General features: G+C 45.0%; 1 protein-coding gene across 1 annotated transcript in view; it reads right to left on the bottom strand.

Annotated features, from left to right (window-relative positions):
* Positions 1–17603, bottom strand: part of LOC147688483 (UPF0764 protein C16orf89 homolog) — a 723296-nt gene that overhangs the window by 269450 nt on the left and 436243 nt on the right. The gene's annotated exons all lie outside the window — the stretch shown is intronic.

Genomic DNA, 17603 nt, shown 5'->3' with positions numbered 1-17603 from the left:
GCAAGAAATGCGACAGGGGTTCGCAACCGTTGTGGACAAGGTGGACCGCATGTCGTCTAGGATGGATGCAATTGCGCACAAATTGGACGCACACGAGGAACGAATAGTGGAATTAGAAAGGCGTATCTCGGACAATGATTACATTACAGCTGGACACTCGACTCAATTGGCTTGCATGGATAACATCTTGAGGATTATAGCAGCCAAGAATGAGGATTTAGAAGCGCGCAGTCAGCGCACAAACATACGCGTGGTGGGGATTCCGGAATCCACAAACACTGACAAAATGGAGGAATATGTAGAGAAGGTGCTACTTTCGGCTGTGGGGCAAGATGCCTTCTCCCCGTAATTCAATGTTGAGCAGGCACATAGGTCGTTGGGGCCGCGACCTGTCCCGGGAGCAGCACCCCGACCCATCATTGCACGGCTACTTAACTATCGTGATAGGGATGTGGGCCTACGGGCAGCCAGAAATATACAAACATTGACCTACGAGGGAAATGCATTTTCAATTTATCCTGATTTCAACCCCATGGTACAAGAAGAATGCAGAAAGTTCATAGACGTCAAGAAAATACTTTTAGAGGCGCAGATAGACTATGCCCTGCTATATCCAGCTCGTCTGCGTGTGACGCATCAGGGCAAACAGAAATTCTTCACCAATATGCCCATGTGGAGGAATACCTACGATCAATGAAACGGCAAAACCGAGATCGAGAGAGCCGCAATGGGTCGCAGAGGTCATCACCGGCCAGAGAAGACGAACATCCGCACTGAGTGGACGAGTGCCGCACCACGAGAATCAAAGAACAGCTGGCAAGTATGGGAATGACAAAGCCTAATGACACTGGGACATAAGTTTGGATGTGCACCAGTTGTTGGCCATTATTGGACTCCGTACCACCTCTCCTGCAGTGGAGGATCCCTGGTGTTTCATCGTGGGGGTCCTTCATAGGAGAGGAGAACCTCTGAGGCCCTCTAGAGTAGGTCCCCAGAGGGTATCACCCACTAATGTTTGGTAGTGTTCTGAGTTTTGTGGAACTAAATTTTGTATGTTCCTATTGGGTAGGCAAGGGGGGGATGGACGAAGGGTGCTGGCAAGATTGGGTTGCTTCAGTGGGAGGGGGAAGGAAGGAGGGGGGATCACGGGGCATAGTTTGAGAGTTTATCGTCTTCGAATTGTGTGGTCCAACGAATAGAGGTCCAGAGGTACAAGTGGAACCAAGAGAACTATGGTATTATGAGACTGACAGGTGGGAGGCTGGCAGGGTGGTGGCCCGACCTTGTTCCCCATTGCTTAAGATGTGGATTGGTAGAAATGATGTCTGGGGCGGGTAACACTGACCTTAATATTCTATCTTGGAATGTGAGAGGCCTGGGGTGTCTCCGTAAGAAGAGACAGGCTTTATCATACTTGGATCGTCACCACATACACATTGCTATGCTACAGGAGACTCTGCTAGCATAATAGGCCAATTAATTTTGTAAGTGAGTGGGCGGAAACTAGGCTTTTTTCGTCCTACTCGAGCTACGCCCATGGGACTGCCATACTGGTCAAGAGGCAGGTACCATTCCAAATGGCAGGCTCCTTATGCAATGAATATGGAAGATATTGTATGGCATGGGGTAGACTGGGGACACAATCTGTCCTACTAGTGTGTTGCTATGGTCCAAATGTGGATGACCCCAGGTTTTTTGATGGCCTATGGGCCAAGATTTTTGAAATAGAGGTCACACACGTAGTCTGGGGAGGTGATTTTAATATCACGTACAATCCCAGTGCAGATAAATCCCACTCGGCGCCACATCACTACACTAGAGTGCAGGCTGCAGTCAAGGACATCAAGGAGGCTTATTGTTTGATAGATGCTTGGAGGCATAGACACCCACTGGAACGGGAGGGTACACACTTCACAGCGCAGGCACACTCATGGGCCAGACTGGATTACTTTTTAGTATCTAGAGGACTTGCACCATCAATAATAGACACAAGGCATCTTGCTAGAACATACTCTGATCATGTGCCGGTGTTACTGGCGTTCTCATCCTCAGAGTTTAATTTGCCGCGGAGCCCGTGGAGATTGAATCCCTCCATTTTATTAGACACAGTCTTTCAAGAAGAACTTAGAGAGGAAATACTTGACTTTTTTGCACGGAACAAGGACTCAGTGAAAAGCATAGAATTGATTTGGGAGGCCTTTAAAGTAACAATACGGGGATACTGTATAGTGAAAGGTGCGGGGGTGCTTAAAGATATTCAGTCCACGATCGGGGCTCTTGATAGGGAGCTTAAACGGCTAGAAGCGGAACTCGCGGTAGCCTCCACTGTAGAAGCACAAATAGCCTTTCGGGAAAAAATGTCCCTGTACATGGAAGAAGCACAGAGGGAGGCGAAATTCAAAAGTAAGTACTGGGTGGCCAGAAATTATAGAGAAGGAGACAGGCCTGGAAAAATTCTGGCGCAAAAGGTGAAAAAACCACGTTGTGCCAACGCTGTCACGGAAATACAGGATTCAGAGGCGCCACTCACCGAGACACGCACAATATATTTAAAACGTTCTTGGAACATTATAGCGCTCTGTATACCACAACGGGCACCTCGGTTGAGCAGCTGGATGAGTTCCTAGGGGATGTGGCATTGGGAAGGCTGAGCGACACGAAGAGGACTTTCTTATGAGCGCCCTTCGAGCTGGATGAGGTACGGGAAGCCATCATGAGCATGCAGTCGGGCAAGCAATGTGAGAATAACAAGGACCCCCTGGGTAATGCCATGACAGACTCCTAGGGCAGGGTAAACAAAGTGTATGCAAAAATTCCTAGGCAGTCTATACTATCAAATAAACAAGTCAATAGACCCAAGGCAAAGGAACACTTGAGATAATATAGTAAATTGTATAAAATCAACAATTTTTAATACATAAAAGTTAAAATTCATATGGTAAATCAATAGGTGATTAACCTATATGACACAATTATAAAAAAATATACATGTATTTAATACATTTCAAAACATAATACAAATTTAAAATTATGGAGACACCACTGCCACCAATAGGGTGTCCCACAAGGTTACGGTACCGTATTGTTAACCCCTTGTGGGACACCCTATTGGTGGCTGTGGTGTCTCCATAATTTTAAATTTGTATTATGTTTTGAAATGTATTAAATACATGTATTTTTTTTTATAATTGTGTCATATAGGTTAATCACCTATTGATTTACCATATGAATTTTAACTTTTATGTATTAAAAATTGTTAATTTTATACAATTTACTATATTATCTCAAGTGTTCCTTTGCCTTGGGTCTATTGACTTGTTTATTTGATAGTATAGACTGCCTAGGAATTTTTGCATACACTGCAGTCGGGCAAGGCCACAGGCACCAATGGAATTCCAGTGGAATTCTATAAAACATATATAGACATCATGGCTCCGGTGCCTTGGGAAGTTTATGAGGACGTGTTAGAGGTGGGGCTAATGCCGCGGTCGATGAGGGAGGCGCTGATAATGTCTTTGCCAAAGCCCGGCAAACCCCTTGGCCTTTGTGACTCCTATAGGCCACTTCCGATGCTCGACTGTGATGCGAAAATTTTAGCTAAGCTGATAGCAACAAAATTGAGTCTGCTGATGGAACATTTGATCCTCCCAGACCAGTCGGGGTTTGTGCCTGGCAGGGCAACCTCTCATAACTTAAGGATGCTATTTGCAATCCTGCACACCACCTCCCCTGACCTCCCTATGGCTGCTATTTATTGGGACGCTACTAAGGTGTTTGATTCGCTGGAATGGGGATACCTATTCGGGGTGATGAAGCAGATGGGCTTCCCACCCTTGTTTCTAGATGGATTGAACTACTTTATACCAAACCAATGGCCAAGGTTTTGATCAATGGACACACTTCCCAAACGTTTGAGATAACAAAGGGGACCAGACAGGGGTGTCCCTTATCGCCGCTGCTATTCGCACTGGCGGTGGAACCTCTTGCGGCAAAATTGAGGCAGAGTCACAATTATAAGGCTTTGCGGTGCTTTCAGCGCCAGATACTCATTTCACTGTATGTGGATGATATTTAAGCATGAGCGGAAAATCCGTTCCGCTCGCGGATTTCACAGATTTTCGGTAAATTCGCAATCCGCGAGATTCGCGTCCGCAAACGGAACGGATTGGGTCAAAAGTTCAAGCTGACTTTTGTAACTCTTTTAGAATGGCGCAGGCAAGCTGCCAGAGCCATTCTAAAATAGTAACAAAAGTCAGCTTCAACAGGAAGCTCTAATAGATAAAGTAAAGCAGGTGCTGCTAAAATTCAGTTACACAATCATTAATCACCCCAAACTTGGGGTGATTAATGATTGTGTAACTTAATTTGACCTTCAACTGGAGCACCTGCTTTACTTTATCTATTAGGGCTTCCTGTTGAAGCTATTTCTAGCTATTTTAGAATGGCGCTGGCAGCTTGCCGGTGCCATTCTAAGTGGGGCTGAGGGCAGAAGGGCACAAAAGTAGGACAGAGGGCAGTAGGGGACAAAAAATGAGTGGGGCAGAGGGCAGAAGGGCACAGAAACAAGTGGTAAAGAGGGCAGAAGGGCATAAAAAACGAGATGGTGGCAGTGATTAAGCAGGCAAACCCCCCCCCCTGCGAAATTGCAAAGCGCCTCGCGAACACCCACGAACACGCAAAGCGCCTCGCGAATACCCGCGAACACGCAAACAATAAAAAAAACAGCGAATTCGCGAATTTTGTGGATTACCAATTCGCAAATCCGCAAATTCGCAAATTGCCAATTCGCAAAATTCGCCCATGCTTAATGATATTACCTTATATATCCGTGACCCACGTCAGAATTTGAACCCGGTACTCTGGGAATTCATAGTCTTTGGAAGTATGTCCGGTATACAGATTAACTGGAACAAATGTAGTTTTTTCCCACTCACGACGGCGGTGGAACGTTTTGAAATGGGCTACCCCTCGGGATGGTGTGCTGATGAGCTTAAATACTTAGGAGTCAAAGTTACAAGGAATAGGGAGGAATTGATGAGGGAAAATTATGGGACTATTATGTCCAAGATCGGAGACTGTGTGACGAGATGAGTGGCGCGTCCCCTGTCTATGGCAGGACGCGCTTCATTAATTAAAATGGTGATATTCCCGCAAGTGCTATATTTATTTCTGAATGTACCCTACTACCCGGGCTCCTACTTCTTCAAAACCCTGAAATCTGAATTAATACGCCTAGTGTGGGGAGGTAAACAGCCTCTACTACAATGGGAAGTGTTAACTAGACCTTATTCCCAAGGGGGCTTTGGGATACCTGATTTGGCGTTATACTTTATAGCGGCACAGGCACACTTCGTGTGGTTTTGGATTAAACAACCTCGCTACATGCCACAAGTAGCGACGGAACATTGGCTGGCCCACCCTGTCCCGCTAGATGGGGCAATATACAGCAAAATCGGTCCCAGAAAAAAGGCAACCGAATGCACTTTATATTTCACTTAAGGCGTGGCACAAGATCACGGAGATGTTGGGAGTGCCATTGGCATATTCACCACTGATGCCCCTCACCTATCACCCGGATATCCCGCTACTGCAAGAGAAGTATTTAGGAAATTCAGGGGCAAGTATGGACTGGTTTATTGGGGGGATATGCACCAAGACAGTGAGTTCCGTGCTCTAGCATATATGTGTCCGGAAGAGATGCAGACGCCGTTAGATGTGTTTCTATATATTAGATTAAGGCAGGGGGTGAAAGCTATCACCCTAACGTTTCCGGACGAGCCAGCACGACTGACGCCATTGCGTGTGGTGCTGGAAAGGCCCAAACCCATGCGCCTAGTTTCACTGATTTACAACATAGTGCATGTGCAAACAGAGAGATCTGCAGCTCAGGCGTGGCTGAAATGGGACGCAGAATTACAGAGACACTTGACAGACTCACAATGGGAGACCTGCTGCCTGTACACTGAGAGGGTTTCAGCGAGCAGCAGACTCTGCATCATACATTATAAGTTCCTCCATAGATTATATTATACACCTGCTATGATGCACAGATTTAAGCTGAGGGAAGACGATCGCTGTGACAGATGTCGCGCCCCTGGGGCGGATTTTTTGCATCTGGCATGGGACTGTCCGAACATTTGGGAATATTGGAATGAGGTTTTTGAGGCATTGCAGCACATGATAGATGAGACACTGATGCCGGACCCCTTAATGACATTGTTGGGGTTTGTTACTCTGGTAAAGGCAGAACACAGGCGGTTTGTAGCTATGGCACTTCTCACGGCAAAATGAAGGGTGGCCTGCAGATGGGGGAGGGGCCGGGCGCCTAAATTTAAGACATGGCTTGAGGATTTAATTACAAAAGATAAACGTAGGGAGGGTCAAATAGGGCTATATTTAACGACCAAGACCACTCATGCCCTGAGAATGACTGTCAACAAACGAAAAAGTGGTCTGGTCAGGAAACTGTAAGTGTGCTGCAACTGAACTATAGCCCCAAGACCATTAGTAACACTAGAAGTGATGACCCAGGTCTGATAAGAAAATTCCCATCAGCCCACCCATTTGGTGGAATGTCGTCATGTGGGAGATGTCACCAATCTAGATCTCAAACAGTGCACCTAATCATGGTGCAGAGATGGATTAACATGGTGTGAATACAGACCACTGGGCTTCACTGGTGATGCTAATGGGGTGCAGTGCAAAAAATTAAAGTGAGCAAAGTGAGTGAAGGTCGACATGTTTCAGCTGTATTGACTGTTGGTCTTAGCTTTCTTCAGGACCATTGGGAAACTGCGACTGCAAATCAAAAATAATGATGCACGCTAATGTACATTGGATAAGTCCTACCAGTTCCTCTGAGCCCAGATGAATACTGTAGGAGGTCCAGAACTTTATGTATCTCCCAGCATTATGTGGGAGTACGCCTCACCTCACCCGGAACCCACTTGGGAAAAAGGGAGGCCCCGCTCTGTCCGTCGGTACCTCGATACCGGCGTCCGAGAAGGAACGGACCTACAGTATTCATCTGGGCTCAGAGGAACTGGTAGGACTTATCCAATGTACATTAGCGTGCATCATTATTTTTGATTTGCAGTCGCAGTTTCCCAATGGTCCTGAAGAAAGCTAAGACCAACAGTCAATACAGCTGAAACATGTCGACCTTCACTCACTTTGCCCACATATAGTTATTATTTCAAACTATTTTGGCAATTTTAATCTTGACCCGAGCGCCATACTGATTAAAATTAATTTTGGCCCTTGGAGTCAATTTTACTTTCACGTTTTTCACTTTAATTTTTTGCACTGCACCCCATTAGCATCACCAGTGAAGCCCAGTGGTCTGTATTCACACCATGTTAATCCATCTCTGCACCATGATTAGGTGCACTGTTTGAGATCTAGATTGGTGACATCTCCCACATGACGACATTCCACCAAATGGGTGGGCTGATGGGAATTTTCTTATCAGACCTGGGTCATCACTTCTAGTGTTACTAATGGTCTTGGGGCTATAGTTCAGTTGCGGCACACTTACAGTTTCCTGACCAGACCACTTTTTCGTTTGTTGAGGATTTAATTACCTGTCAAGAACGACTTGCCACATATGCGGAATTGTTACCGGTGGCTTCCAGGCCGAATGACATCTGGGCCCCCCTCACATGTTATCTCATTGCTAGAGAGACTGCTGAATTGGGTAACGGAGATTCGATCGCCACAGACGTGGGGTAATGAGGATTTGATGTTGCATGCGCATGAGGGGTAGGGGGTGTGGTTTTTAAATCTACAGACTTGCGGCCTCCTGGTTCGTTGCCACTGACAGGTTGTTGGTGTTCGGGTTTGGTGCTGTGAGAGGGGTGGATGCCAACTCTGACGGCCTTGTTTGATTCTCCCTCCAGAGCAATTGTATATTTCAGAAGATGTAGGGGCGGATGAGGGGGGCTGAAGCCCATATGCGGTTACCCCACTGATGTGATATGATGGTTAAACTGCACATGTACCATGCTCATATTGTATTGAGAACTATTGTGCTGGACATTTGGACCAATAGGATATTGCATTGTGAGATACATATAGAAGACAATTGTATGTTGTTTTAACAAAATTACAATAAAAAGAATATTAAAAAAAAAAGGATGCACGAGCAGATCTGCAAAGAGCATGATATTTTTTTGTGTACCTCCAGATAAGTGGCTTTGGTCTCTGGAGCATAATGCTTCCTCCACAGCCTCTTCTAAACTTTAGGGGAAGCACTCTAGATTGGTATTTAGGAGAAAGGGGAAGAATGGAATCGATAGCCTCAGATAACCAGTGATCAACAAGTAGCTTGTCCTAGTCCAGTTGAGATGAAATGGAAGGAACAGTCTGCCAAAGGAGCTCATTTACTACCTTCATATCAAGTAGAGACCAGTTCCGAGTTTTCTTTGGCAAGGTGGGAGGGCGAAGCGAATAAGCCAAGAAGAAATCAATGAAGAAAGGAATGGCAAGGTGATCAGACCAGCCGAGCTGAATGGGAGGAGCTGTGGACACAACTGGAAAATTAAACAAAATAGGGTCCAAAAGATGGCCTGCTACATGGGAAGGTGAGGAATTGATGAGTGAAAGATTCAGAGTCAACAGATTGTCCAAAAGAGTTTGAGCGGATTTATTACTAGGATTATCAAAATGAAAATTCAAGTCCCCACAGAAAATTTGTCGCACGAAGAACAAGAGGGAAAAGTTATTCGGTCAACAGGGAACCCCACTTTTTAGATGGGCCAGGGGGATGGTAAATGAGGGCACCAGAAAAGGTAAGATTTGAAGAGAATGGGATACAGAAAAGTAGGGCTTCACAGTTGGGAATCGTGAGTGCCTCAATTTTGCAGCTATAGATTCTTTTTTAAATAATTGCAATTCCTCCACCAGTTTTCAGAGGTCTATTTATACCTAATAGAGCAAAATTCTGTGGTAGTGCCGCAATCACATCTGGTATGGACCTGTCGTGGAGCTAGGTCTGTGTTAAACAACCACATCTGGATCCATGTCAACTAGGAAGTGAAATGGTACAACTGGTGTTTGGGAATGGAGCGACAATTGAGACTAAAACAGCGGAAAACCCTAGATGAATGTGAGCCAGAATTGTCAACTCTGGAAAGGTGGGAAGTCTCTCCTTCGAAAGAAGGGTGGGGGCCAGGGCAGGAATAAGTGGGGAAGATATTATCAAATAAAAAATGAGAGCAGAACCTGATGCTGGTATCAGGGGCAAGAACCTGAGGAACATCATTAGGGTGAGTTTAAAACTCCTAAGATCTTGAGAGAAGAAAGTGAGTTGAGGCTGCAGGCAAAAACAAGCAGGGGTTCTGGCCCCTGGTCCAGTCCGGACGCGGAAGGGCGCATACGGGCTAGCCTTAGGCGCAACCGCCATGGCATGGGTTTAAATAGGAAAAATCCGGACATGCCATGAGTCGCAAGTCTGGCTGGTTCAGGAATGCCCTCCACCCAATCAGCACACAGCCGTGGCGAAACGGGGCGAAACCATGAAGAAAGAAAAATTCCCCAGCGTGTGGAGGTGAGAGCCCATCAAGTAAAAATACAAAAGTAAACAGTAATTAGCCACCAGTTAAAAAGTTAAAAAGACAACATCATAAGATCAAACATTGGGATACCATACAGCAACAGCGCAACTGACCTCACTCATGTTATTAGATGCAAAATCCTTTAGGCAAAATACAGGAACTAAGAAGCTGCTTGGTTGTTTTCCAGGGTTCTAGACTGACCAGTAGAATGTTTCAAATGCACTTTGCTTACATAATTGAAAACATTTAGCAATCCTATTATAGAGAACATACAGAGAAAAATGAATAGATATTTTGTGGCTAACAGTCTTGAAAAGTAAAAGTGTTTTTTAGGCATGCGGTTGTGGATATACATCCCTGTTGGATCAACTGGAAGTTTTGAGTCCACGTTGGGCTGTAAGGATCTTTGGTGACTTTTACCCTGTTTCCCTTTGGAATATTCTGTTCTTTTGGACTAATCTAACAAAGAAAGAGGACACAAAATCGTGAATTCCACAGTTACATGGGTAGCTCATATATGATTGGAGCATGTGACGTGGGAGGTACAGGGAAATGTGGATAATGTAGTTTGTGTTTTACTTTATTGAGATTGGCTGCTGAAATTAGTAGTAAAGAAATGAGAAGCATATTCCTCACCTCCGTGTCCTTAATAGAATTCTTGATGCTTTGGCTATAAAAAATTTAATCCACACTTGCTTTTAATGCTTTATAAATAAATAACCCTCCTTCTCTTTCATTCTGAGACCAGTCCCATAAATATGTTTCTCACAAACTCTTTCTGTATAGTTTCTGCCACAATTTCTTTATGTATTTTGCATTCCTCAAAAACACTTTTACTTTTCAAGACTGTTAGCCACAAAATATCAGACATAATAACATTGTGAGCTTGGCCCGAAAGCTGTTTGCAGGACAAGTATTTGTTTGCAGGCCATTGCTCCAAGAATTTGAGAACAACATTCACGCCCCAAATGGGTGTATACTTGGGTCTCGGAGGGTTGACCATACGGATACCTTTTATCCATTTGCAGAATAGAGGTTGGCCATCTAATAGTTTACCCTCTACTGTGAGTAGTCCTGCGGAGATTGCTGATCTGAAGTTATGAACTGTTTGATATACTAAACCTGAAGATCCTAGTTCTGATAGAAATGTTATTACTATACAATGTTTTGCCCCCACGGGATCAACACTCCATGTGTTGCACCAAGCACACCATCTCCTCTGAGCTAAAGAATATATTTTATGGGTGTTATCTGGCCAGGCCTGGCTGATGAAGGATGTAGCTTGCTGTGAAATGCCTTGGGTATGCTATTTTTGCCTGAAACCATCCAAGCCATCAGCTTGAGTTGACTTGATAGATTCAATGGGTGAGGAATACCTTCCGGGTCTAGAAGGAGATCTGGCTGACCTGGGAGTAGAACTGGAGGCGCACTTGCTAGAGTTAGAGGTACTGGGAACCAAGGTTGCGCTCTCCAGTAAGGTGTCACCAAAATGAATTCTGCTCCTTGCCAACTGATCTGTGACAGAACACAGGGAATGATGAGGAATGGGGAAAGGCATAGCCTCGGAACTGATCCTAGTCCTGGATAAATTAATCTGTCGCCTGGGCATCTGGATCTCGGTGCAAGCTCAAAAAATGTGCCCGTTGCGGATTGAGTCATGATGCAAACAGATCTATTTCACACGGGCCCCACAATCTGTTCAGAGCTTGGAAAACTGAGCGATTCAGTTTCCAGTCGCTGAAATCTTGTAAGTGTCTGGAGTTCCAATCGGCTATGGTGTTCCTCTTGCGTAGTAGATGCTCCACTATGAGGGAGATGCGATGATAGAGTCAGAAGGGACAGAAGTCCTTGGCAATCTCGTCTTGTTGACGTAGCTGACTGCTGAGATGTTGTCCATTCTCAGTAAGAATTAATAGTCTGTATTTTTCGGGGAGAGACTTCTGATAGCGAAAGAGCCTGCCAGGAGTTCCAGGCAATTTATGTGGAGCCTGAGCTCCTCCTCCGACCACCAATCACCTGTTGACATCGTCCCACACCTCACTCCCCAACTCAACCGGCTGGCCTCCGATTCGATCCCTATTTCTAGCGAGGTGCTGAAAATGGCTCGACCATTCTAGGATTCCATGTGGTCCAACCGCCATGTTATCTCTGTTCTGGCTTTGCCCATCAGTGGGACTTGTTCTGTGTAAGATAGACCCTTCCAGAAGAGTAGGTGTAAGAAATAAGTCCAAAAATTATAAAAAATAATAGATTTATTGAAGAGGAATACAGTATCACTTCTGCTCTCAACAGCAACTGCCAAACTTCTCCGCTTGGAACACAGAACATACATGCTCCATAGCAACAGGGATTTCAATGGAAATCAATATTCAAAAGCATGTTAAAGAAACAGTACAACCATAAACAATATGACATATGCAACAGTAGGATTTTTAATATCTGAAGGGGTTCTGTAATGGAGGGGGCCTGGAAATATGGCTTGTATCGATGAGGCCAGGAGTCTCATGATTCTGGCAATCTACCTCAATGATACAGTCTGTTTGCAGAACGCAGACCTCAATTCCCTCTTGATATTGCAAGTCTTTTGGGTTGGAAGGAGCAATTGTGCTCGGGCTGATTTTATCTGGAAACCCAGAAATGCCATTTGCTGGGCTGGCGACAGGACTGACTTCTGGGAGTTGATCAGGAATCCCAGCTTCCGAAGAAGTTGTATAGCCCATGATAGATGAGTCCTGAGTGTCTGAAGGTCCTGGGCCAGCAACAGTAGGTTGTCTAGTCAATTAGACATACTCCTCAAGCCCTCAGTGCTTCTACGACTGGTCTCATCAATTTAGTGAAACACCAAAGACCTATGAGAGACCGAATGGAAGGGATTTGAATTTCATGCACTGTCCTTGTCATATGAACTGTAGAAACCATCTGTGAGGTGGGAATATGGGGATGGAGAGGTAGGCATCCTCCAGGATCAGACTGACCATCCAGTAGCATTCCTGTAGAATATCTCTTAGCAAGAGAATTTCTTCCATTTTGAAATGTCAGTACAATATCCAGACATTGAAATCTTTGAGGTTTGGGACTAGTAGTGACCTCTGCCCTTCTTTTCAAACAGAAAGATGGGTCTCATGAACCCGTTGGGTTGTGGAGTTGTCAGGCATATTGCCCCTTTGTCTAGGAGAGTTTGAATATAAAAACTTGTTGTGTTTGGAAAAAATACATTTGTCTTAGGGGGCCAGACTGAGTTGGTGATTCATAAAATTCCAGTTTGAAGCCCTGATTGGTCTCCAGTACACATGGGTCCATGGATATGCATTTACAGTTGTGGTGAATAGCGACACTCTTCCTCCAAATATCACTTCTGGGAAGGGAATAACTCATACCAGTAAATCTTGTGTCCTTGATTGCATTCTATTGTCCGTGTCCGGATCTGTGGCAGAATCTGGGGTGGTCGACTTCTGGGTTGAGTGGGATAGAATGTGGGATCTGGTTGGTCTCCATACCAACCACCTTTGCCGTAGGCATAGTAGCTTTGTTGAGAGCTTTGGTGGGTTCCACAGCCTAGCACACCCTCCATGGCACCCGGCCCTGACAAAAAGGTCTCTCCAGAATACTCTTTTTAGTGACGTTTGGACCTTGTATATAGTCGAGTAGGTGGCACAAAATCAGGACTGTTCCTTAACAAAGGAGCCCCCGAATAATAGGCTGTCGGCAATTGGGCTGGCTTACGCATTGGATAGATCAATGAGTTTAGGATCCATTCTCATCAGGATAGATCTCCGGCAGGCCATAGACATGGTGCTGTTAGCGTTTCCTAACATGAAGACTGCTTACTGAGCCCAGCCAGTCAGATCGTCAGTACTTACTGGGGAGTTGGACTCTTTGACTTAGTATGCTAAGTCTAAGATCTTGGTCAAGATTCCTGTCAGGTCAAGTAGTTTATCATGGCACATCTGACATGAGCGATCCAGGCCCTTTTTTAGATCCCTTGCGTATTTTTTCATAAAAGTGACCATGATAGGATCTACCTCTGGCATGCCTACAACCCTACCCGCCAGGTCTGGGCGGGGGCGGGGGCACTCCATGTGGAGGCATGCATGTACCTCTTTATCAAAGCTTCACCATAAATGGGTATGAAGGTATTCCACAACCCCTGGAGGGGGAACCCACCCTACCGGAGGCAGCCCACCCTCATGCTTTCTTTACTGAGAAATCAAGGCTTATCAAAATTGAACTCGCCTCAAAGAAGCTGCTTCTGCCATCCTCCGGGTCTGTTCCACCCCTTGACCTTTTAGAAAACCACAAACCTATCAGTCTGGTCACCAAGAGCAATGCATCATGGGGCACCTTTACCCCTTTCAGTGAAAAATACATCAACAAGATTCTTCAGAATATCAACCCTTCTAACCATTTCAGCAACCCCCTGCCCCTGGCCATCTTCAAAGAAATCAAGAAAGTTCTCATTCCTACCTGAACAAGGATTTTAAATGCTTCACTGTCACAAAGTATGATCCCAGATTGTCTGAAAGTAGCTCAGGTATCACGGATACTAAAAAAAACGAACGCAGATAATGCTGACCTCAATAACTAACGCCCTATCTCCAACATCCCCACCCTAGCCAAACTCCAAGAAAAATGCGTACAAACCCAACTTTGTGCTCACATTGAGAATTTCAAACTCCTGAACCAGCATCAATTTGGCTTTCAGAAGGGGCACAGCACTGAATCGGCTCTCACTCACGTTATGGATGACATTTTAAAAATTCTTGACCATAAGGAATTCTGCCTCCTAATCCTCCTCGACCTTTACTTCGCATTCGACACGGTCAATCACGACAACTGCCTATCCATTCTAAAGAACAAGATGGGCTTTGGTAGGGCATTACAATGGTTCTCGTTCTTCCTCCACCATAGATCACAAAGAGTTAAGGCAAACCACTCTCTCTCCCAGACCTCCCCAGTTCTCATGGGTGTACCCCAAGGGTCCTCCCTATCTCCTATACTCTTCAACCTTTTCCTGGAACATTTAGCAAACTCACTAAATTTCATGACCATTCTCTTATATATGAATGCGGCTGATACACAACTCTACTTGAAAATCTACCCCCCAGAATAACATCATCTCACTCAACTCTACCCTATCGTATACTCAAAATTGGAACCATCTCCTGCTCAACATCTCAAAACTGAATTCCTTCTCATCTCTCCTCCGAACCACATCCCCGAACTAGACCATTGGATGAATCACCTCACGGCTTTCAACTGCACCCCCCTCATTATAGGCTCAGCCAAGTCTCTCAGAATCACCCTGGACAAGCACCTAAACATGAATAATCATATCTGCAACATGTAGAGGAACAAATCACTTGATGAGGACACTTAGAAATATCAAACCATTCCTTCCACAAACGGATTTCAAGCAGGTAGTTCAAACGCTCGTCTTACCAAGATGAGACTATGGCAGCGCTATGCTCTGTGGCCTTCCCAAATACACCATGGTTCCACTAAGGGCATCACTGAACGTTGCGGCCAGACTGGTTACTGGTACTAAACGAAATGTGCACATATCTCCAGTCCTAAAATCCCTTAAGTGGTTACCCTATGAAGCTCAAATCCAGTTCAAGATTTCCGCTCTGGTGCACCAAGCCCTACACTTCACAACTCCCTGGTACCTAACGCAAAAACTTGAATTATCCTGCGGGGGAGAGCCTCAAGAAGCACTAACACTTTCCTCTTGAAACCTCAAATCTTTAGGAAAAAGAGAACTTGCCTGAGAGCCTTCTCCGGTGCCGCCCCAAAGATATGGAACTCTCTGCCACCGGAAATAAGCAGAATCTCCTGAGCGGTTGCTTTCAAACGGGAAGTCAAAAGATTCTTAATAAACAAATTCCTACCTTAATTGGGTTAAGGTCACCTGCACTACAACATTGATCATATAACTATTGGACCATCTTTGGATGATGCTCTTCTTAATCTCCTGGTGTGCCCCCGTGTAGTCCGCTATGTACCTGCTTACTGTATTACGCTACTTGGACCTATTCTTCTTGTAATTATGTGATTATTCTTGCTTTTATTCCTACTTAAGGTCGCTATTGTATGTACTACCCTCCTTCCATCCTCATCCTTCTTGTAAAGCACTAAAATATCCTTCGGGATCCTGTTTGCGCTATATAAAACTTCATAAATAAATAAAAATAAATACATTGACTTCCTGGGGTGAATTACTTCATTGGGCTCGAATTGGAGCACCCGAGGGGTATGGACTGGAGCCCATTTCCTCTTACTGGGTCTTGTCTTCTCTCCCTCATCACTGTCTTCAGTGTTTGAAGAGCAGTCAAAGTCTAGGGCCTCTGCGTACTGTGAGATGTGAGACTGAGCGGACTCTCCCTGTGGGATGGCGCTATAATAGGGTTCAGTGTCTCTCTTGTGCCTTAACTGTTCAAAAGCATCTCCATGTACCTCTGGCTGTGATTTACTCTTGACTTTGCTCTTTTTTGATGGGCCCACCTCATTGTTGGCCAGAGGAAGTTGGGGTTGCCAGCCTTGTTGGCATGCAAACTGACACAGCTGCCCGTGAAGGGACCTAGTGCCCGTACTAGGGCCTTATTCACAGATTGCTGCACAGCGCAGTCCAGTGCATCCACAAAATCCAGCTGTAGCTGGTCATCACCTTGTTCATAGTAGATGTCTTCCTCCACCATATAGGGATCCCATTGTACAATTCTCTCTGTATGCATACTCAATTTACTGGGAGTTAAGAGAGTAAGGGGGGAGTAGAAAACACCCTGCAGGCCAAAGATTGTGCCTTAATTTAAATGTGATGGGAGCTGCCTGCACCAAAAACCCCACTCTATTCTATTCAGAGCCTATGCAAATGTATAAAGCCCTGCACACACTTGTGAGAAAGGGCTTAGGGGGAGCATTCACCCTTGCCACCACATACAGAGACGGGTCACGTTGTATGTAGAAAAAGCCAGCAAACGTGCTGATCAATATCCCTGAGTGTCGCATTCAGTTTCTGCACATGCGTGTTGTGTGGTCCTTGTTCACAAGTAAAAGATGCTGCCCACATCAGTGAGACGTGCGCTGTCCACTACCTGCTCCATAGAGGCAGCAAGCAGCATAGGAGTCCGACCGCCGTAAGTATTAAAAAAATGAAGGCAGTGACCCAGCGATGTAGCGCACGCAGTGGGTGATTGATAACCTTACCACTCCTGCCCTCATAGAACTGCAACATGTAGAAAGCATGACATTCACAGCAAATAGAGGTATGAAATACCTATAATTACGGCATAACAAGCATATAGAAATGAAACATTCTATGTGATAGAGATATGAGATATCTTTAATTAATGATACATGGGTAGTTGGGAGATGCACACCTTCTTTCTTCTTTGAATTTTACTACTCTACTTATACTGTCCATTTTAAACATTGTCGGGGCACGCCGACAATGTTTAAAATGGACAGTATAAGTAGAGTAGTAAAATTCAAAGAGGAAAGAAGGTGTGCATCTCCCCACTACCCATGTATCATTGAATGAATTTCCGCCCTATGGGAGAGGTCGCACCCAAGATGAAGCGCCAGATTTAAAGAGGAGATGAGTTACAAACTTTTGAAAATCACAAACGCAAGAGTCCGGTTTCCCTGTCACAACAGATCGTATTTACAAGCAATGGACTAAACAGGAGTTTTATACAAAAGTGCAATTTTGTTGCAAATGGCAAAGTCTTGTGTGCAATGTATAATAATGACATTGGTAGTAGTAGTCTTAGAGTGTTAATGTTTTAGCAGAGCGTAGGGTTTTAACACATTCGAGCAATGTGGAAACTGTGAGGGCGGGTCATTTGGACTGTAGCTTCAGTGATAATTTAAGGTCAGGGGGATTCTGGGAATCGCTGTGCAGGAGAGGAACAAGAGCACGACAGACAGGAAAATCTTAGCAGTTGGGCGAGCAGTTCAGCGCGAGGTAGCTAGTCACGTGTGAACACAGCTGATAAGGAGTGGGATGATTAAGGCGTGTGTTTGCCAGCTTTCAGTCAAGCTTTCCCTGAA

Source organism: Lissotriton vulgaris, chromosome 10, assembly GCF_964263255.1.
Source record: "Lissotriton vulgaris chromosome 10, aLisVul1.2, whole genome shotgun sequence".
NCBI lineage: Eukaryota > Metazoa > Chordata > Amphibia > Caudata > Salamandridae > Lissotriton > Lissotriton vulgaris.
The sequence above is the reverse complement of the archived record's forward strand: the minus strand, read 5'-3'. Positions and strand labels throughout refer to the sequence as shown.